This window comes from Solea solea, chromosome 3 (genome assembly GCF_958295425.1).
Source record: "Solea solea chromosome 3, fSolSol10.1, whole genome shotgun sequence".
Classification (NCBI taxonomy): domain Eukaryota; kingdom Metazoa; phylum Chordata; class Actinopteri; order Pleuronectiformes; family Soleidae; genus Solea; species Solea solea.
In genome coordinates this window covers 21,561,128-21,585,578 of record NC_081136.1, presented here as the reverse complement: position 1 = coordinate 21,585,578, position 24,451 = coordinate 21,561,128, and the positions used below count along the sequence as shown (strand labels likewise).

At 40.1% G+C, this 24,451-nt stretch overlaps 1 protein-coding gene across 3 annotated transcripts in view; it reads right to left on the bottom strand.

Moving 5' to 3' along the window:
* mpped1 (metallophosphoesterase domain containing 1) overlaps positions 1-24,451 on the bottom strand; it is a 98,647-nt gene that overhangs the window by 13,570 nt on the left and 60,626 nt on the right. The window lies entirely within an intron of this gene.

Genomic DNA, 24,451 nt, shown 5'->3' with positions numbered 1-24,451 from the left:
TCTGAAACACAGTTATTGGAGGCAACATTCAAAAATGAAATGCAGTATAGTAATTCAAGTTGCAATGTCAAGAAGAACACTTTTTTTCCCCATAATGTGAGGAGGAAGTAAAGCATTTTTGATTTTGAAAATGGTGTGGTAAGGCTACAGAATGAACACAACAAATATGGACAGAATATGTACTGTAATGTTAAACTTACAGGCTAAAACTTCTGATGATGATCTGGTCTGAGCTTAAAAATCACACGCAATTACTGCTGGAATACACAATGAACTAGAAAGTGCTCAGACAGCACATCCTGCCACCAAAACTAAATCCAGAACAATTCTGTGATTCTTATCTTTTAATTATTGATGATTTAGACTGGGATTTGTGTTTTCTGGGCTTCTGTCCACCGTGAGACAAGATGTCTCCAGAATGTCTTGAGGGAATAATTTAAACTTGGTGAAAACTGTCACTGATTTGCTACGGGAGTCTAGGGTCCAGTATCACTGTGATAATCTGAAAATTAATTTAAAAAAAATCCTCAATTCAACCCCATAATCAGATATACTCCAGAAATGAGTAGATTCCCAAACTGCACTCTCTGACTAAGTTTCAAGAAATTCAGTTAAATATGTTTTTTCTCAGAAAAAATACAAGATCATAGATACAGTGTGACCTCTCAGTTGTCAATTTCCTCCTTATGAGGAAGTTGTTAGGGGGGGATAAACTAAGCACATCCTTGATCGACGTCAGCCTTGGATCATCCCACAGGCAAGAAGAAGAGAGAAAAAGAAAAGGAAACAAAGAGGAAAAAGAAGAAGGAGAAGACGAGCCTTGATGGCTGGGGCTCGTGTCCCTTTACTTTGATAGCGGACGCCTCGGTCGTGAGTTGAGTGACGGAGAAGAAATTAACATGTCACTTACAATCTGTACTCCGATCCATCTTCCTCTCAACGCACCACACGTGTGTGTGAATATGTGTGTGTTTTTCCTGCAAAAGCAGCAGACGACGTCCGTCGTCGTGCAGCCAGCTTTTTTAAATTGCTGAGTGCAGTCACTCGAAACGCCAACTTTATCGCCATGACTGCTACTCGATGCGTCTGTGCTCAGTGGAACATCAGATGAGGAATTTTAGGAATAATTTCCTGTGTGTGTGTGTGAGAGAGAGAGACATGCTTGCAGACTTTGCAAACAGATGGGGAGACAGAAAGAAAGACAGGACTGAAGATAGGAAGAAATACCTATGGCACACGCACACACACACACACCCTCTGTTTTCTTCTCTTTCTCTCTACAGTCTCTTTCACACTAAAATTAGCAAGTTTACGTGGGATCTGTAAACCTGGGGGAGCCTGCGTTACATCTTATGTCCCAAATGAAACAGAAACAGAGTCAGAGGCAGTAGAACAGAGAAACGACACCAGAGCTCAGGAACAAGTTCTGCATCTTTTACTTTGGTCCTTTGTTCAAACTCAACAGAGTGCGCAAATAAAATGAAATATAAGTTGTAAAAAGTAGGGTTTGCTCAAAACAGAGGAAAAAAGGAAGCAGATGAAGATGATATTAGCTTGTTCACCCAGGTGTTATGTTCCAATTATGCTTCTTCTCCTGCCTCCATCTTACCCTATCCCTTGTGTCCTCTTCGGTTACACCAACTGTCCTCCTGCCCTCCTGCAACGTTAACCTTCTCTGTAGTCGTCATCCTCTGTACAATATAATTACTATCCCTCCTCTGCACATGACCCAACCATCTCAACCTTGACGCTCTTATTTTATCTCCAAACCAAACCACCAAGCCTGAGCTTGTCTTTGGAATATGCTCATTTCTAATCCTGTCCATCTTGGTCAGTCTCAACAGAAATCTCAGCATCTTCAGCTCTGCCAGCTTTGCCTCCTGTCTTTTAGACAGTGCCACTGTCTCCAAGCCACATCATAGCAGGTCTCACTACCGTCTTGGAGACCTTCTCTTTACTTGTGTTGCTATCCTTCTGACCCTCAACTTCCATCTCTCCAGGCTCTCTTCCACCAATACCCTAATCTCACTACAGTGCACAGAGACTCCTGGCTGACCTAATCTGTCATACTGCTCAAGGGGCTCAGAGCTGATCTCTGATGTACTTCCACCTTTAACTTAAACCCATCTGTCACTCTGGCACACACAGTCTTGACACCCGAACATAATCTTTCTCTAGGTCCACCAAGACACAGTGCAACTCCTTCTGGCCTTCTAATCTTTGATGGCATGAAAGTACTCCTTCCATCTTCTCAATACACTCTATGTTCACTGATAAGTACATTTTCATCTCTGGAATTCTCGTTTCTACACTCACCCTCTGTTCCCACCATGCTAATCAGAGCTAAAGCAGATAAAAACCTGCTTGCATTGCGGGTTTACATGCACCCATTTAAACCAGGGATTAAACTAGTTTTTAGGCCACTGGGAATGGGGTATAATTATTAAAGGCAAACACAGTGAACCTGAGGTCAGCAGCTTGGGGAGAGGGTGGGCAACTTTACATAGCAGTGCATCCTGGGAAATCAGCATTTGAACATAAATACACACCATTAGAATCACATCTCCTCCTGAATATCAGAGACAAAACATTTCAGAGAAATGATCCGACGCTGCCTGAGAACATAATTTGAATAATTTACACACAGCAAATATTAAAACATTTAGACTGGCCTCTGCATATAAACGAGGCCCGTGGCATGTAATATTCATGTCCATCTTATCATAGAGGTCTCAATTAAAATGGAATGAGCTCAGCGCTGCGACTGATGCTGCCGACTCTCTCAGTGTGAATGGAGGGTTGACGAGGGAGCAAAGGACAAAGTGTGTTGAGGAGACTTTTACCTGATAATGACCAGCAAGACCCTGGTGCTTCCTCACAGAGCGGTGAAGAGGCAAAGAGTGATGGATGAATGGACTGAATCTTACGATTGGACCATATTATACTCTTGCATGTTTCATTGACTACCAGCAGTTTACACATTATTTATGACCATTTCCAAAGCATATTCGATATGTTGATGTAGAGTTCTTCTCAAACAGTCAGTGGTTTCAGTTTTTTTTTTTTTAAATCCACTTTGAAAATCATATTGAAACTAACTTGAGACGGTGCAGTTGCTTCAATGCACAGATTCATGTGAAGTATGTGAATAATGTCAAGTTACCAGTCTCTGGTGAAGGAGTACTGGGTCGGTACACAGGTTTTATTGTTTTATTGTGCATGGTTCTCAAATGGGGGTACCCACATGTACCACCAGTGGTACGCGAGAGTCCTCTGGTTGTACTTTGAGGAAAAACAGAAATACTGTTCCACTGTATAGACCTGGGTATGTGATGGAGCTGAGGAATTTTGACCAGAGTGTGTAGAAAATTAAACAATAATACAAATAATAACAATAATTAATACTAATAATTATTAGAGACAGCTTATCTGTCCCTCCCTCTTAATCAAATTTTGCCATTCCAGTGTCGTACATGTGAGGAATGATGAGCGATAAATTACCTTATTGAGAATAAATCTGACTCATTTACGCCACTGTGTTTTAATGTGACAAGATAATGGTGTTACTTTGAGATCTCAATGATTTCACAGGTGGTAGGCTCCTTGGTATATCAAAAGTTTAAATCCGCAACATCAGTATATTAAGGATTAAGATGTGTGTAGGCATATTGATGCCATGATGCCTTTCAGTAAGTCCACAGTGGGTCATTTCCACTACACCACAAGGCATGGCTGAAAGGAAAATCAGGAAAAGCAGCAAAACATTTCAAACACAAGCTAAATTCAAAGATTATCTATATGGACTTTGGTATGGGAGATTTAGTGTTTTACAAAGTTACTTTTTCTGTCAGCAAAATCAAGGATATTGTTGCCATGACACCGCAGAGCGCTAGGGATTATCGGTTTAACTTTGCAAAGTAACAGACCCAGAGGGAATGAACTTTACAGAGCTACGTGACACATTTCAAGGAACCCATGACTCACCACTTACACAAACATGTAGAGTCTGCTAATCATTGAGGAGGTACTATGAAGCTATAGAAAATGATGTGCCTGGTACCAAAACGTGTCAAGTCAAGTCGAGTTAAGCAGTGCTAGAACTGTATGAAATAGTGAGCGGAATCTGCAAAGCACCACACCACAGCTGAGACCAGATTGAGACCAAAGGTCACACACGTTGGTCTATTTTCACACAATGACAACACATATTTCAATGCAGTTACAAGGACAAGATTTGGGTTTTTAGCGAGAGGATGTTGATGCTACAATCTTTTCTTAGCCTTGACAAGTGAAAGGTTATTGTCAGCGTGATTTGCTCACTTCAGCCCGGCTAATTTTTCCTCAAGAAAATGTGTCGTAGTTGTTTTCTAGGAATGGCAATAGAGTAATTGAGTCAAAAGACTTTTGCCCTGAGTGGAATCGAAAGACATCCAATATGTTGTCTGATCTATGATGTATACAAAAGCTGCTAGATGTTGCTTCTATGCTGTCATCCTGTGAAGCCTGCCTCTAGAGGAAAAAGACATTTGTGATTGGTTCCCTTGCTATTTGGGAGATTTTGTAGTTGGCCAAAAAGGCGTCCTTGCCAGGAAAATCTGCAGAAATTGCTGGCAGACACAGCTGGGTTCACCCAGGCTACAAAAGCACCCACGTGGTTAAAACACTATCACATTGACCAGCACATGGACATGTAAATATCCTACATAATTTGGATTCAGAAACATGAGCTCCCATTTATCTGTGGTACAGCAGCAACATATGATCCCTGAGACTGAGTCAAACACAGAAACCTGGGCATCCACATCTCTGTCTTCATGCCTGGAACGTCGTCCAGGATTGGGATGTGTTCCTCCACATCATCTTGCCACCAACTGAGCTCCCTCCAGCACATGAGGACAGACTCAGTTTATTTCCTGTTTGCTTGGACTCAGCTGCAGTTTTACAATCAGCTGGATTTGGCTTGCCTACGTAATCATGTCTGCTCATTAAAACGATTTATCCTTTTTTGTTTGACTGAGTGACTTCTCTGCAGGTTTGAGTTGGAAGCATGCATGTGCATAGAGAAGACACAGTAACTGGATTAAAAATCTTTTTAAAGCACATTCCTGATTCTTCAATCATGTAAGTAACACTGTCAGTTTCAATCAACTGACTTATACACTTCATCTAGAAGGGCAACCACGTCCTACATGTAAAGCTGAACCCAATAAGGGCTGAAACGGTTGCTGTGACAACCAAACTCTAGGTGATTAAAGCAGTTCTGGCAGATTGTTCATGAATATTTTACAATCTTGTGTGGTTTTTTTTGCTTGTTCAGAGCTACTTTTGGCGTCTTTTGTGTCGGAATCAGAGCTGCCATTGAGCCATCGACAAGCCAGCAGTGTGTCATCAGCACTGTAAAAAAAGTTTCCATCAGGTTTAATCACTCTTTGGGAATCGTCCAGCTTGGTCTCCCAGAAAAATATTGCTTTTACTTTTCGTCAATCCATGGTTAATGGTATAGGTAAATGTAAGAGAGAGGTAGACAGATCAAATTAAAGCATTTTTCAAAGACTTTCCAGGACCAATACCCTCAAATTCAAGGGCCAAGTGTGCTGATTCATCTTAAGAGAGGAGATGTCCACTTTTTTTGTTTTGCAGCACATTCTGTCCAAGTGATTGTCCTTGAGGTCTTTGTCATTTTCTTTGGTTTCATTTAACAAAGAAATCATTAATAACCAATAATTTTGGTTTGTAGACAAAACAAGATATTTGACATCTTACATCATCATGTTCAACATTTTATAGACCAAACAATTAATTGAGAAATGAATCAACAGATGACATGTTGCAGCCCTGGTGTCCAACAGTTTAATGCTGCTTACAGGAAATTGCTATGATCCTCATTTCCTCAGTTTAACCAAAATTGCTCAGATATGTCAGCTATGTTAAAAAATGTATTTTTGTTTCTAACTCATGATGATAATATAAAGTATGATCCTGAATTTTAAATCTGTTAGTGTATTGACAGTTTAAACAGAAGCTCGTCTACTGATGGGAACATTTAAGTGACAACCTGTTGTCAATTTTTTTGCTGCTGTAAATTAACCATAAAACACATTTATGGGTAATAAACTTTTATTTTGAAATTATGAGTTCATTCTGAAATTTTACTACTTTTGGATACAAGGTAGTGTCATGGGGCCTAATTAGCAAGTTTCCAACAAAAGTATGTTGCAGTGTCCATTTGATATGGTTAATGAATCTAAATGAAACTAACACGAGTGTACCTCAGAGTACCAGTAATAATATTATTGTATTTCTATCCATTTTAAGACTCTACATTGACTTCCATTCATTTAGACATCTTACTCAAGGTCCTAACCCTAATCTTAATTTAACCATAATTCAAATCTTAAATTTAACCAGTTCCTGAGAAATGATGGTTCTGCCTTATTAGGACCATATTCTGGTCTTCATGAGGACTAGAGAAGGTCAGTGTTCATGCCAGAAAAGATCCTCAAGAGGGGACACAAACACACACAAGCTTCTTTTTATTTCTTCGTGAGGACACCTCATAGACTGCATTCCCAATCTAACCTTAATCATCACAACCAATGGCGACTCGGCACAATGTGACTCAGCATGACACGACACCTGGTACTTTTTTTGTACGAGTCAGCTGAGCCAGTACTATGTGTGACGAAAAGTAGGTTAAGAAAAGTTAAGGTATTGTTCTAGGATATCAGTTGTCAGTTTTTTGTCAGGTTTTAAATGTAGGTTTACACCATAAACTTGATGTAAGTATCTACATCTCCATTCGACATCTACTTCAACGTTATAGATAATGTTGGGTACAAAAAAAACCCCAAAAACAAATGCCTCATGTAAGTCGAGTCAGATTCTCTTTGAAGTGCTGTTCTCTTTTTTCCCCTTCACATCTGTCATTCATATATTTCATCAGGATCATGAAATAACTGTTAACTGTTAACACTCAATACATGTTGTGGATCAGTGTCACATTAGAGATCCCGTCAAAGGTTCTGAAAAGTAGATTTTTCTTCAATTAAAACATTAAAACGGTAAATGTAATCGTCTGAGAAAGAAATGAAAGTGAGTCATTCACTTTCCTTAAAATGCAGATGCTCCAGTCTATGATGTTGTCATCTGATGATAACAGAATCCTTTAAAAAAGCACTGCAGCACGTTCTAATTTAGTGTCAGTCATTCTGTAAGTGAAGGTTTTCATGACTGCTGGCGTCTGCATCACAGGTACTAAAAAGAGATTATCGCCTGCAGGAAGTGACCACAGCATCTCTGTGTGACAGAACCAGCCTGTATTTGCTGAGCAAAGCCGAGACTAATCGAATGTAATTCCACGGATAATGTCCCTGTTCTGGAACAATGACATTTTTATCAGGTACAGGCATTACAAAGAAGCAAGTGATTTGTGTTCACTTAGAGAAGCAGGATCGGCCAAAATATGAGGCATATTAAATTCCGTGAACGTGGTGAGCTTGTGCTTGTTATGCGTTTTAAAGAAAGGGAAAACAGATGTTTGTGCTTGAGCTTTCAGTCCCTAAAGGCACAACTTCAGGCTGCACACTGGGAGAAGAACTGCAGCGTTCAAAGAGTTACAGATACTGCTTTTCTCTCTCGATGACTGGGGGGAAAATCAAAGTTAAAACTTTATCCAATATGCATTTAATGTTTTAACACAAACAGGGTAATGCATATGCCTTTGTTTAAAGGGAGACCAGGTATTGAAAGGTATTTGAAGTAGTCCTCATGAAGACCCTGAATCAAGAGCCATCCTGAGATATGGGGGCTGTTATTTGATATGATATGGAGTTGCAGCATGGCTCGACTCGGCACCTTTTCTTTGCTTTTCCATAGTAGTACCTACTCTAGCGAGGCTCTAAGTGAGCTGAACAGATTCTAAATGTGACGTCGACAGAATGCCGACCACTGATTGGCAGTGTTTGTCGTCACTGGAAGAGTCATGAGCGCAACGTCCGACACAAGAATCCAACCGAACAATGCCGAACTGCAGATCAGTTAAAAAGACTTAAAAATCCTGAAAACATGCGTTAATCTCCAACATGTAGCAAGGAAATGTTCTGGTGTGTTTACACTGAACCAAAATATAAACTTTTGTTTTTGCTCCCATTTTTCATGAGCTCAACTCAAAGATCTAAAACATTTCCTATATACACAAAATCACAATTTCTCTCAAATATTGTTCACAAATCTGTCTTAATCTGTGTTAGTGAGTACTTCTCCTTTCCCACCTCACAGGTGTGGCATATCAAGATACTGATTAGATGGCATGAATATTGCACAGGATGTCACAAGTTTCGAAGGAGCGTGCAATTGGCATGCAGACTGCAGGAATGTCCACCAGAGCTGTTGCCCGTGAATTGAAAGTTCATTTCTCTACCATAAGGCGTTTCAGACAATTTGGCAGTACATCCGCAGACCATGTGTAACATGTAACATCAGTCCAGGACCTCCACATTCAGCATGTTCACCTCCAAGATCATCTGAGACCAGCCACCAGGACAGCTGCTGCAACAATCGGTTTTCATAATAATAGTAATACTACTAATAATAACTTAGATTTATAAAGCGCCTTTCTCGAAACCCAAGGTCGCTGTACAGTTGAAAACAGAAAAAGACAGATCCAAAACACAAACACTGACAAACAAACAATCAAAAACGTGCAGGAACAAGTGTCGCTTCAACAGTGATTTAAATGACTCCAGAGTTGGTGCCTGGCAAATAGCCAGAGGGGGTGAGTTCCGGAGGGTTGGAGCAGCAACACTAAAAGCCCTTTTGCCAAAGGGGAACAGAGAGGAGACCGAGGTCAGCAGACCACAGGTTCCGGCATAACCAAAACATTTCTGCACAAATTGTCAGAAACCGTCTCAGGGAAGCTGCTCTGCATGCTCGTCGTCCTCATCGTGGTCTCGACCTGCCTGCAGTCCGTCGTTGTAACCGACTCGAGTGGGCAAATGCTCGCATTCGATGGCGTCTGGTACATTGGAGACTTGTTCTCTACGCGGATGAATCACCGTACATGTCACTCATTGAGCATGTTTTGGAGGCTCTGGGTCGGCGTATACGACACCATGTTCTAGTTCCTGCCAATATCCAGCAACTTCGCACAGCCATTGAAGAGGAGTGGACCAACATTCCACAGGCCACACTCAACAACCTGATCAACTCTATGCAAAGGAGATGTGTTGCACTGCGTGAGGCAAATGGTGGTTACACCAGATACTGACTGGTTTTCTGACCAGATGACCCCAATAAAGCAAAACTGCTCACACTCTTCAAAACAAGACTTAAAACTCACCTATTCCGAACTGCCTACCCCACTTAACTATCTACATTGTCGTTTCTTATTTTTACTTTTATATATATATTTTTATTTAATTTTATTTATTTTTTTCTCTTAGTGTTTTTATTTATTTATGTATTGTACGGTGTCCTCGAGTGCCCAGAGAGGCGCCTCCAAATAAAATGTATTATTATTATTATTATTATTAAAGCGGTGATCGCGAGCCGCATCACTACCCCTACCGCTGTATTTGAGTTCTGTCACAGTGTCAGACGGAGAGAAACAAGTCCGAGTATACATGTGAAGGAGAAAATCGATGTATTGACCGTGTACGTCTGACTCTGCCTCCGTGGCGCTGTATCTCTCTAGTGCGTTATGTCATAGAAACCAAACAGTGAAGGGTGTGATGGATGGTGAGATGGATCCTACTGTGGTTCTGTATGTTTTGTACCTACATGTTAATCGTGATATAAATTAGATTGAGCATGGCTCTTGTGCTAGTCGTCTTCCTTATAGGACATTTTGGTTCATGGTCAGAACGCCAAGTCTGACTCCAGTCCGACTAAGCGTATACATGCAGGAACAAGGCAATCAGAGATGGCAGACTTCACCCATTCACGCAATGGTAAAGTGTCGGACTCCAGATCAGAAGGTTGTGTGTTTGAATCCATGTCATGGTCAAAATTCTACTTTATACCAACAAGCCTCTGTTGGCTGCACAGACAGAGCCACCAAAAACTATACTTCACTCCCAAGTATTAATGAGACTATAAATTGCATTATCCAGGTATGTTAGTCTGACTATGACTAGCTTGATCTTAGTCTAGACTAACGTGTTTACATGACATTAAGAAAAAACAAATTCTTGTCTGAATCAGATTGAAATCCAAATTTTAAAATGTGTGAGAACATGGCTGCCAGCAGAGACACAAGGCAAAATTGATTTAAACACTTAACAAGAATCACCAAATAAAACTATGCTTGCTTAAGTTTATATCTTCACAATCTGTTTGCCAGTTTATCTCATTGTTAAACAGTCTTTCCCAACTGGAAATGAGGGGGTGTGCTGGGGTATGCACTGACTGAAACCACACTTCAAAAAAGGCTGAAAAGTGTGTTTGTGTGTGTGCGAGTGTGTGTGTACATGCGCGTGTACATGTGTTCCCACTTTTATGACTGGAGTAAGTACATGTATCATTGAATGGCTCTACCGAGGGCTGTGAACTGCCTGTGCTTGCCTCTCTCCCTCCCTGTCTTCATCTTCTCCCCTCATCACATCGCTCTGTCCGTTTCCCCTCTGCCCCCTCACTCCGTGCTTCACACTCGACTCCATCTCTTTAGATCTCTCTGTCATTCTGGCCCTTCACTCTCCTTGTTAGCAAGGGGAATGACCTGCTTGCTAGGATCATTTTCAAACCGACATCATCAGCACTGGAGGTGTTCTGAGGTCCAGAAGTGAGGAGAGTCAGGAACACAGTTCAGTGACAGGTCAGGAGGAATTCATCCAGGGTATCAAAGTTTAACTCTTTTTAATGCCAACTAAAATGTGTCTGCTTACTGATTTCAATGCCTACTATTCGAATATTCTGAACATTCACGCATGAGAGCAAGTGAAATGAATGCAGGGTTCACAACATGTTGAGTTAATGGGAGCTAACGAGATGCATCTCAAGACCTTGGTAAATGTCATCACTTCTGCTGAGTCTATATTGTGTTGAGCTAATCGGAGCTAACAGGATGCACTCTAAGACCCTGGTAAATTGCATCACTTCTGCATGTTCCATAACGTATTGAGTTAATGGGTGCTAACGAGATGCATTCAAAGACCCTGGTAAATTCCAATACATTCAAATTGTGGCCAATTAATCTTTTCTGAAATTGCAAATCAAACCATAATTTCAGCTCCGCTTGCTACTGCTACATTATTGATACAATTTATAATTTATGAAACAACACTTTAAATTAAATATGAATATTCTCAGAATGACATTTCTGGTCAGTAGCGCAAATATAAAATGTCAGTGAAGCGTAACTTATACAGTACTATTGGACTTTTAACAAGACTGAGGGCACATTGGTTTTGTCAAAATCGTTCCTATTTCTCAGTACTGTCAGTTTTGAAAGTGGAACATTTGGATGGACACTGGAATCTGGACATATGCCATTAAGTAGAATGCTGTAGTTCTTTGTGTGGCACTGATCCGAAACCAGAAGTTAGATAGTGCCAAGGCAGCTTACCAAAATAATATTTTCTTAATCTTGTTTGAAGGTTGAAATCATACATTGTGTTGCATTCAGAGCATTTTGCTGGTACATCTGCATCTACATCTGTGGATGTGGTACTATGAGTGGCACATTTCACGTACATACTGATTTCACTCTCTCTCCATCTAAAATTACTGATGACTGATGTGTGTCTTTACTATATATATCTATATATAGATATATACATATATATAATCTTAGCCTTAACATTAACCAGAAATTAAGTTCTGGCTTAATAGGACCAGGTTTTGGATAAAGGATAAAGTGGTAGAAAATTGATGGATGGATGTTGGGCTCTATGCATGCAAACACAATTGACTTGACAATGGTGTATGAGCAGCTGTTTCTTTTTTTATTGCAATGCAAGTTAAGTTCATTTATATCACATTCATCCTTAAGAATAAAATAATGCTTTACTCTTAAACAAAAGAGATAAACATCTGACATTGTTCTAGCAATATGAAAAAGACCCACATTGTAATATACTGTAGTTAAATTAATCTTGCCCTGAGGGTTGATAAAACAAACAAGTTTTATTTTAATTTCATATGGAAATTATATTTGCAAATTGAATTTGACAACATTTAGGTAATAAATGTGTATTTTAAGGTGATTTACATTGTTGATAGAAACTAACATAATCATAGACATTGTCATGACATGGTGAGACAGTATGTTGGTCTATGTACATTTTTGGTGAGACAGTATGTTGGTCTATGTACATTTTTTATTTTTTATTATTATAAATTATAGCATTTCAAGCTTCAATCTTGAAAATCCTCATGCCTTTACGTTAAGGGTTAAATGCAAAATATATTTAGATATCTAAATTGTATTTATCTTAAATAATTTTTGTTTTATGTAGAAGAATCTGTTCTAAGTTTTATAAACCAAAGTCATTAAACTAGTTTACTTGTTTAATTCAAGTTCAGTATCAGCAAACTTAGTGCATCACTTCGAATATGAAAGTGTAAATGAATGCTAGGTCACTTTTGTGATTTTACTGGTGGTGGGAGGGGGACCCCAAATTAAATTCAGCTTCGGGCTCGTACAGGCTTGAGCTGACACCGCTGACAAGTAAAAGAGGTTTTAATGTCATCGTGACTTCTCTGTGAACAACGGTCCTACAAAATAAAGATCATTTTGCATATATTCTTCATTAACTGAAGTTAAGAAAATGTATCCACTAAAAATGGGACTTAAATGTAACATGGATCTGTAACAGGGCAAACTGTAAAGCACAGCAAATACATGGACACACATGAAAAGCCGGAGGAACACTGTGGGGATTTCACAGTGAAAAAAAAAAGGATTAAAGATGATGACTGTAACAGGGTCCATTTTAATGCTGGACCTGTTATTCATTACATGCTCCAACATAGTGAAAACAACCACCCGTGATCACCTCTGCTAGATTTAATTAAGTACTTAGGACTTAATGACCCTGAGAGGCAGATTGGGGGAGTGAAGCAGACACACACGAACACAAGCACAAATTACAACATAAAAGACGTTCCTCCTTTGTTTGCTATGCTGCACATGAGTATTTTTGTTTATTTGTTAATGCATCCTTGCCTGTTTTGGTTTATATGCTACCTAACATCTTTACAGCCTTTGGAGCGAAGTGCCTCCCTCATTAAGGAAACCTTATAGACAAAAAGCTTCAGCTAAAGTGCATGGATAGAGGAGTATATAGAGAGGGACCCACAGTGGAACAGTGACTCACATTGTTGCCTCACAGCAAGAAGGTCACCGTTTCGGATCCCAGTTCAACCAAGGGCTTTTCTGTGTGAGATGTGCGTGTTCTCCCCATGTGCACGTGTTCTGGGTTCTATGGTTTCCACCCACAGTCTAAAAACATGCAGAGGTTAATTGGTCACTCTAAATTGACCAAAGGTTTGAATGTGAGAGTGAATGGTTGTTTGTCTGTGTATATGGGCCCTGTGATCCACAGGAGGCTGGCATAGGGCAAAGGCAGGGTGTTCATTCTAATGGTGCTCACGTATTACATACTGGACCTTGAAGCAGTCTAAAAATACAGAAAACGTGACTTCAGACAGAGTCAGCATCAGATCTGACTTAGGATACCAGTGTTAAATAACATCTAGTAAAAAATGGTCTGTATTAACTTTTCTAGAATTTTCTTCATAGAGAATTCTACCCCAACCTTCCAGCTGGAAGACGATCTACTCTACCATAAATACATTCTAGGGCTCCGACCAACTATTATTTTCATAATCGATTAAGCAACTGATTATTTTCTCAATTAATCGATTAGTTGTTTGGTCCATAAAATGTCAGAACATGTTGATCAGTGTTTCCCAATCCTGGAAATTGTTATGTTTTCAAATGACTTGTTTTGTCCACAAACCAATTCAACTTTAATTGTAAAGCACTTTAAACCCAAAGCACTGTACTGAATAATAAACAAATAATAATAATAATGATTTCCTCCATTTTAAATGATATCCATCCATCCATTTTCTACCACTTTATCCTCCACAGGAGGGTCGTGGGGGGTGCTGTGCCAATCTCAGCTGACATAGGGCGACAGATGTTGTACACCCTGGACAGTTGGCCAGTCTATTGCAGGCCCACATAGAGACAAACAATGTATTTACCAATGATGCAGATCACTGATTTTTTTTAATGAACAATATCTGATAATATAATTTCTTTTGTTTTTCACGTTAGTAGCTTGTGATCTAATTTATCAGGGTTGCCAGACATTTATGGAGAGATATACAATATATTTCCATTAAAAACACATATTTTAGATTGGGAATTTTGGGCAATTTGCAGAAGACAAAGATAATCCCCGCACTGCATCTCACTTGTCTGCCCCAGCTGACAACTTTGAATCCAACTGGGAAATCGCAGCCACAAGGCTGTTGTATTGATCCAAACACAAAGTAATTAGAGGAGCCCACCTACTACAACACTGTGCCTCCAAACTTAGCCACGGCATTCAGCAGTCTGCTTACAGCTGCAGCTCTTAACCACAGCGACTTGACATTGAATCAACCAAAAAAAAAAAGACTTGAATGACAAGACAAGCAACAGCCGCACAGACAAAAGTATAACATTAATTAAACATTCCTTAAAAGTTTTTGTGAAAGCAGAGAAAAGCAGAAGCTCCCACGTGCACGTACCTCCTCCCACCTCCACTACTCCACCCCGAGCACACACAATGGGATCAGCAGCGCTCTGTTCAATTACTCAACAGACAACAGTAATGCTCGAAAAGAGCAAAGAAGTGATTCAGTGATCGCAGACTGCAGACCATGGTGCTGCATGCAAAGATTAGAAGTCAACCGATTTGAAATTAGTGCAAACAAGGACTGGTATATGATGCAGATTTTCTTCCTTTCCTCCAACAGTTTAATAATAACAAACATGACTCAAATTGGCTTATCTCAAATAATCGCTTATGTGGTCTGCAGTATTGTAAGCGTAAAACTAAGAAAAAAATAAACTTTGTCAAAATAACTTAAAATAAAAAAATTAATTGAACCTGCAACCTTCCAGTTAAAAGACAACTTACTGAGTCGCCGTTGCTCATTTAACGGCCACTTTTGCTGAAAATGATTGTTGACTTGGTTTTCTTCTGATGCTTAAAAACCAAAACAGACCTTATGTGCCTTCCAATTAATCATCTTTCAGCTTTTTCATGCTTCAAACTATTTATACTACCACTATCAGGCAACCTCAACTATAAATGCAATAAAAAATGTGTCATCAGCATCAGTGGAGAGTTTCAACAATGAAGACATTGCCTCAGGTCATTGGTTGCATGCAAATCTGTTTCAATCCAAAATGTTTCTTCTTTTTTGGTGTTTTACAGCAGTTTACATGCAGATAATGCACAATAATAGTGCATTATGTCCCAATTTTATGCTGTTTACTTCCAGTATCTTAAAAACTCAACAATCAACAACTGTTTTACCAGTGATGCCTCCTACCGCTGCTCTAAGTGGAACAATTATTCTTTCTATCCATTCTTTATAGTATGAAGAAAAGAAAATGGAAGGAGGATAGAGTAAGGTGAGGAATACGTTGCTGGGAGGCATATAAAATATCTAACTGTGATAATAAGGAGGAATAGAGAAGTGACAGTCTCGCCTACAGCACCCTGCTTACTGTAACTGTGTGCGTGTGTGTGTGTGTGTGTGTGTTGTGTTATCCTAACACCAAATCACTCACAGGTCTATCACTACTCGGCTCTACTCTACTCGACTCTACTCGCTTTGGTATCAGGCACGTTGTCTTCCATTACTTCATAGTACCTCCTCAATGTGGGCGGGATCGTCTTAGCTGTGTGAAACTGCCATGATGCAGTTCTTTTCAGTGTACTGAATCATTAGAATCCATGCATTCATCCATCTTCTACCACTTTATCCTCCACAGGAGGGTCGACATTAGAATCAGTTCATTTAAAAGACTCGGTCAGACACAGTCACTGAACGATCACAGCTCACGATCGCGGGCTCTCAGTAGCACTGTCGCTAAATAGATTAGACTCAATATTAAATATTGAGATTTTAGAAATGTCCTTGCTAAATGTTGGAGATTAAAGCATGTTTTCAGAATTTTTAAGTCTTTTTAACTGATCTACAGTTCAGCATTGTTTGTTTTGATTTTTGTATTGGATGTCATGACTCTTCCAGTGACAACACTCAATGAGTGACCAATCAGTGGCCGGCAGTCTGTTGGACATGACATTTTAATATAAGCTCAGCTTGCTTGGAATTTCGCTAGGGCAGGTACCAAAAAAGCACCCGGTACCAGGTACTTTCCCTAATGGAAAAAAACAAGTCGAGTGCCGTTAGTTTACAACCCAGGATTAGGCATAAGATGAAATAATGATTATGGCAGCCTGTGGCCAAGAGGAAAATCTATCTATCTATGTGGAAAGAGAGCAGGAGCTGGGAACTGGATAACTGTCTTGGATTTGAGGTTCCCCTGCTCCTTTAATCCTGCCCTTCCTGTGGCCTTGGTTCCACCTGTGTGGCATTGACTGGCTTGGCCCCCCCACATCTCTCTGCAGAGAGGCAGATTGGAGACATGCTGGTCCTCAGTGTGACTTATGTAACTCACAGCAGGTCCCAGAACACACACACACACACACCCACACACACACAGTCAGGTCTGGTCGTCAGCATGTGGGTGTTATAGGCATGTCTTACTCACTTTAAAGATAGTCATTTTGGAAGTAACATGTTGCAGCTGAATATACCTAACCAATCCCAACTGAGTGTGTTAGAGAATCTATTTAGCCTTTAGTTGGCATCAAAACTCGAAAAAAGGTTTAGTTTGTCCATTGTGGGCTCTTGGTGCACCAAAATGACTCCATAAAGCTGACCTGGCTCCTGATATGAATACAACAGGCTAATTACACACAGTGATATACAATATATAGTCTGATAAACTGACAACTACACACAAATACACAGTTTCTGTATTTGTATATGTTGCAGGGACCTAAATTAGGGCATTAACAGTGAAGCAGACGTATCGATGTCAGGGTACAAGTCTTGTGAGGAGCCGACAAGTCATGGCGACAAACATCAAGTCCCCATTAAAGCAAGTTATTACATTTTAAGGTTAAGGTGAGGACATGTTGCATGGTTAGGTTAAGGTTAAGGTTAAGGTAAAGTCAGTAGTAAAAATGTAAATGTATGATGTAAATCAATGTAACAACCTTATGAAGTGATAGAAACCAGACTGTGTGTGTGTGTGCAATCATTGTGTGATTCCTGGACAAGGACAGTGTGGCATCACAGAGCCCATCTGTGGGACAGAGAGTGAGGACATCTGTCCATTTTATTCTACAACTCTGCATCTATAAAATGCAACAGTGTATAGCGAGTATCAGCTGAAAATAACACTGTTTATTTTTAGTTTTTTTTTTTTTTACTTCTGGTGTGGGAATTAGACAATCACACAGTGAAGTTCCTCACTCGAACAGACTTTCATACAACGCAGAAACTCTATCAGGCCCAGTTATTTATACATTAATTCTTACATAGCTTCTGCAAATGAACAAGGGAACACGATAATTATGTAAAACTGAAATGCTACGTATTTACAGTGCATATGTACAAATGAAAATGGTCTATATCGCAGAGCAAAAAACACAATGACGGCTATTTGTCTACAGACTTCCCTCACAAAATCCGCACAGAGGCAGAAAAGGCTCCGCTGTGGTGTATGTTTCTGCAACGCTATCAATCGGGTCTGCACCCGCCCACTGCTCCATTGACTCTGAGAGAAGCTGAGCTTCCCTGGAAGTGACGTTTTTGCAGCATGTGTCCAATAACTGTCTAGCTCACGGCAGTGAAAAAAACCTATTCTATTCAGTTGAAGCTGAGCTTCAAGAGGTTTGAATGCAGAGGCTACTACGGGAATACAAAAGTCACATAAAACAATCCGTCATCCATGATAAACAGTTGATTCTGAATGAACTTGTGACATTTTCTAATTAAAACATAAATACCACACAGTACATATTTGACAACATTTTAGAGGAAGCTGAGCTTCCCTTGCTGTCTTATAGCAATTGCTACTGCCTCACTGTTGTAAAAACTCACCGCTGACACTCCCCCCTCCCATCCCCTCTCCTGGCCATGTGCATTTGTTTTCAATGGAGCCAGCGAACACAAGCCACGGAGCCATGTCCGTGCCAGTCGGCAGCCTTTTTGCATGCTTCTGTGTTTTTCAATCTCTTCATTGTGAGATCTCCTGAATTTGAAGACTCTGGGTTGGTGGCCCTGATCTTGCAAGGCTGGTTTTCCCCTAATAGACAGTAGGGGGTGTGGAGACAGCCCCTAATCTCCCCACAACAAGACATTTAACCATCACAATGACTCTGAAGCTGTTAAATTAAGGTAAAAATCCTACACAGTTCTGTTTTAAATATTAAATGTTGATGTCCAAACAGACGGAGACAACAGCAACACTGTGCTAGTAAAGCAAAACAGCTGTATGACTGAAAACACAACGAGGCGTCCACAAAGTCATTCAGCAGTTTGACAGGACGGACTCTTCTTGTCCCTGCCCACCCCTGCTCTGCTGCTGTATACACACAAATGCTCCCCCAGTCATGTCTGATATTATGGCTCCATGAAGGCCATTTTCAGCATACAAATTACATTGTTACTGTTCACAAAAACCAGAGGCAGGATAATAACATCAACAACAAGGCAATCAGAGATGGCAGACTTCACCCCATTCACGCAACAAGCGTCTATTGGCCTCCGTTTGTCCTGTTGGCAAGTGCAAGTGCGGAAAACAGACAGACAGACACACAGAGCCACTAAACACAATCCGTGGGGTGAAGTAACAATGTGGTTTGTGCCCTGGATGAGGCAGGGATTGTTAGATGCCCCGCCCTATTTTCTCTAATAGTTGCACATCCAGGTTTCTATCTGAAAAAAGCACCACTTTCTACCTCTTCTATATAGTTTTTTACTTGCTGTAACACACCGAAACACACACCAAGTCTGCCGTCAGACGTTCTTTTATTAAAAACAGGAAACATTAGACTTCAGGGAGACTGAGACCTGCCAGCTGTGAGTGTGTGTGTATATGTTTGTGTGTGTTTTGGGAAAAAAAGTATGAAAATGAATGATGGATAATGAGATGAAATGTAAGGACAGCCTCATGGTCAACGTCTACATTCAGCACTAATCCACAGTGATGGGATAATATACAATATTATTGTTCATCATGTTAAAGATCACTTATAATAAATTAATCCTGGTGAATTGCTATTATTGTGATAATCATGAATGGAGATAAACGTGGATATTTCACATGAAAATCCTGTCCAGCTCATCAGCATACAGCTCTAGTGATGTATTTTTCTCATGTTTCCAATTTGTAATTACCATAAGAGCAGCTGCCTCATGGAAAAAAAGGTAAGTGCATGTTGTATGTCGAGTTTTCTCTGTCTAAATTTAGCTGTGATTTGGCTCATTATGTGAACTGCTTATTAGTTGTAATTTTAAAAGTAGATCTTATAATTCCACCACATTTTCTATTTCTTTTTTCACAGAGAGGGTTTGCTGGTCGAGCACATTCAACATCTGTAACTCAAGCACTAAAGGAAGTATTTAAAAACATATTGCCCTCTTATTTGCCCTCATCACAGAAATCCAGTGACCTCAATAGGGACATTTCCTTCTTCATTGCTAAGGATATGATGCCATTCCAAATTGTGGAGAGACTGATGAAGACTACTGTGCCTCACTACAAAGTTTCATTGGTGTAATATGTTATAATGATTGCTTATATTTGCACACTTGAATTACTTATTCAAGGTTGTTTCACTGTGATTCTATGAACATTGCACAGTTTTTATGTCTTTTTTTTTACTATATTAAATCATATTATTTTGCAGTGTTTTGTTAAGGTTTGGGATTTTTATTCTATATTTAATCTATTTAAGTATAAATCTTTCTCATCTATCAGTGTGAGTGAATGGGTGAATTGAAAAGCAGCTTTGAGTGGTCATCAAGACTATCCCTCCCTCCATCCATCCATCCATCATTTACCCCTTTATCCTCCACCAGAGGGTCGCACAACCACATGGGGCTTGTATGTAGAAATGACAGGAAGAATAACGCTGCTACACAATGACATGAGGAGTTAAAGCGAGATATAGAGGGGGATATGTGATGTCACCACACAAGCAGAGGGAAGGTAGTCAGGATTAGTGAGGATGAATCATCGTGTGTCCCCTGTTCCCTTTCTTAACTGCTTATCTGACAATCCCATCTTCCCTCTCTCCATCGTTCTCAGTCACGTTTGCTCTCTAATCATGTACAGAGAGAAAAAAATAAACAAACTAACATAAAGGCCTCCTAAGGGTTTCATGTCACACACACCCTTCACTCATGGGCCCAACAGGGAGGGGGTGTGATGTGTTTGCAGATTTTGTTTTGAGACCTACACATTTTGGAACCAAATATTCCATCTGTCCAGCAGTTCCTGTGTCCACATGAGCTAAAATTCACAATTTTCTCTATTGACGTTCGTCTCGGGGAGTGAGTGGCTTCTTGACAGAAAAGGGTTTCTTGAGATACAGGAAACATATTTATTTGTGGCTAAAATGTGTTTTCTTTTTCTGTTTTGCTGACATGTCCCCACGCCATGGAGTGCACAGAAGTACATCACACAACTACACTTGAAAAAACCCAAAGCTATCCCTTTAATGATAGTAATTCAATTGTTTAGGTTTGGTTTGGGTTGACAGGATTATCAGTAGCCTTTAATATGTACAATAGGTTATCCCAGCTGTTTTATTGATCTCATTAACTGACAATGTGAATATTTTAAAGGTGCACATCAAAGTTGACTCTCTGCCATGTGTGTGGAGGAAGAGAGGTCTTTATGTTTGGGCTGGAGGGATGAATACTATAGGAATACTAGGAATGAGCCGATAAAATCGGTATTGGTCCGTTACTGGGCAAAATTACTGTCTCACATTCACACCTACAGTCAATTTAGAGTGTCCAATTAACCTAATTCCCATATTGCATGTTTTTGGACTGTGGGAGGAAGCCGGAGAACCTGGAGAAAACCCACACACACACGGGGAGAATATGCAAACTCCATGCAGAAAGGCCCTTGTTCCAACTGGGGCTCGAATCCAAGTCTTCTTGCTGCAAAAGCAAGAGCGCTATACCAACTGTGTGGCCCCAATTGGAGACTTACATCTTTAAAATTTCTTGAAATTACATCAATTAGTTTTTTAACAACAGATCTGTATCAGACTGATATTGGCATCGTATCAGTCATAAAAAAGTGATATGGTGGCATCCCTGGCCAAATCTAACAATATTTTAAAGGTCTCTGGAGCAGTATGCTATAAAAACAATAGATGCCGGGAGATGAAATAAAAAAAAAAGCTTTTGTATAAAAAGGACATAATGGAAATGTCTTCATTGTTGTATCATGCTAACAACTGTGGTTGTGCTTCTAGATAAATTAACATGCACACTCTGATGAGACCAACGTGCTGAAAAATGTCTCTTTGAGCCATAAATCTCTGCTTTTATTACCGTTTTCCCTTCTCCAGCCTATCTCTCGCATTCCTTTAAGTGGATGACTCTGTGCCAGAGCCCCATTTCCATTTCACAACACAATTCAACGCCATAAACAAAACTACATAAATCACAGTCAGCAATACCGGCGATATGACAAATGTCACATAGAAACACTCTCAAAGCAACGCTGCCATCCCTCACCGCCGACAACGCTCATCCTCAGTAAACAAGACAGTAACAAGGAGGAACTGCAGAAAAATGCTTTGCAACGTTCCCCAGAGTCAAGTTTGAGACAATCCCATACACCACCAACTCTACTTCCATGCAAACATACGCACACACCGCTTAGCAACACACCAAATCTGCTGGGCTCAGCAGCAGGAGGGAACTGGGATGTGACAAGTCAGTCGGGACCCTTGCAGTCAACTTCATACCCAGCGATAATGAGCTCCTGCCGGAGATGACTCTCACAGGGGAGGGAATGGCAACGAAGAAAAAACATTAACAATGTGCTAATCGGCCGAAGTGGAGTGTGTAAAGACTTTAAAAAATATATATATAAATTTAAAAAGGAGGAAAAATACCTTTTCAAGAAAGCGTGTGAAAACTGATAATGAGAGGGAGGAGGGGGAGCGGAGAAGAATGCAGATGGTGTGAGCTGGACGCACAAAGGACAAGGACAGGCTGGATCAGATCACATGGCTTCCCTCAGTACAGCAGGTGCAGTGTATGTGTATGTTACAGAGCCGGTGGAGGAGTTGCTGTGTCATTAGAAGACACCTGGAGCCACAGATGACAAAGGAAGCCTGGAAGTGGTAGACTGAGATATGTGGGTGGTGGTGGTGATTCAATCCGACCTCTAGAAACCAATGTGTACTATCAACCACATGCTTATTTCTAGGAATTTTCAGATGACCGCAGGTGGAGGGCACACAGGCCAGTACAAATACCTGGCCACAATCCTTTGGCGCGCTTCCATTATACAGTTCTAGCACTACTCCGTTTGACTTGGTCTTCCATTAGGGATAGTACCTGGTACCTGGTGCTTTTTTGGTACCATGCTCTGGCGAGGTTTCCAAGCGAGCTCAGCTGATACTAAAATATCACGTTAACAGACTGCCGGCATGGAAGATTCATGAGTGCAATCAAACTGAACAATGCTGAACTGTAGATCAGTTTTGCGCAGCCGTTCTATGACAACCCCGTTCACGTGAGGAAGTACTATGAAGTAATGGAAAAAAAGATGTGCCTGATACCAAACTGAGTAGAGTCGGCTGGAGTAAAATGAAGTAGTGCTAGAACTGCATAATGGAAAAGCGCCATATGAACTTAAAATGTAAGATTTTCAGGAGATGTCAGCAGTGACATTAAGTGAGGTCAAATGTGTTATCTTGTGACTTAGGTGTTGACCAGCAGCTCCTGTGCCCCATGACCTAAAACCCATAATTCTCTCAATGGACTTTGGTCTGGGGGAGTGATTGGCTGAACAAACCTGTTTCCTGTTGGAAAAGCCTTTCCAACCGCAAAATAAAGTAGTCAAACATGTTCTTCAACAGGAACATCCTGAATTCATTTTATCACTCATCATCACATTCTCCATTACCTGCTGGTGCCACTCCATCAGTCTATGAAACAGGACCTGTCTGAAGAGCAAAGTTACATTATTGGACTCCCAGTCAGAGCATTTTCCACCATGTGTGAGCTCTCATCCAATAATTCCCAGCATTTGAGTGTCTTCCCTCAGGACGCCCGCTCCACTACTCTGGCTGCAGGACACAGTGAAGAGCAACCTTTGTTCCCTGGGATGTTCAACTCCTCAACTCCCTACCATCCTTGCCCCTTGGGAACAAATAAAGTTTTTGGAAATTGAAATTAAAATGAAATGTGGAATGAGGTACCTGCGGTGGTAAGCACACACAGGAATCACAGACTTTAAAGAAAATGTTCTAAGTCCCGTAATGAACTAAGGTTTGTCACCCAAACCGATCAACTCCCTACACCAAAGTCTACAAAATCAGTGAACTGACTATTTTAATATCTATGCTTTTTTAATGATTCACGGTTTCTCCTTCAGTGTCATAGGAATATCTTTTGTTTTCTTGATTTGTCATACGGGTGAGCTTATGCGATACTTGGTATCAGTATTGCTCCGATACCAGTCAAAATCACTGGATCGGATATGAACAGATAGAAAAGTAAGATCTGATTCAATAAAAAATCCTACAATGTGCATGTTTTATATAAAACTCTGGATAATGATGTCTGTCAAATAGCTTGAGAAGCACAAAGGTGTAAACATCTTCATAGTTTAAAGGTCTAAAAGGTCTCAAACTTGCAGCACTCCAATTGATTTCAACAAATTATAATTAAATGAATAGATTGATTTTGCATTATAAATATGTTTTTCTTGTGAACAATATTGTTCCAATCAACACACACTTATTTTGAAATGTGGTGACATATCACAAATATTTTTATTGTGATATCATGATGGAATATTAATATAATTTTAAGCTTTGAAGTTGCCCCTTCCTGACCAGAATACATGCTCAGTGGCCCCCATGTCATTTGAGTTTGAGACCCTTGGTCTAAAAAGACAATCCTTGTATAATGTTATGCTCATATTGTCAATCCCTACTGTAGAGTTGTTTTCCCACATAGTTGAACTTTTTTTTTAAATTGACCAGCCCACTCTTGACCTCCTGGAGTCCCCTGGGCATTTTTTTTAGTTTGAGACCACTCATCACTAAGTCCACATTTGATTTACGTATCACTTTGAATTAAAAATTGTCTTGTAATGCGAAGTCCTTCTAAT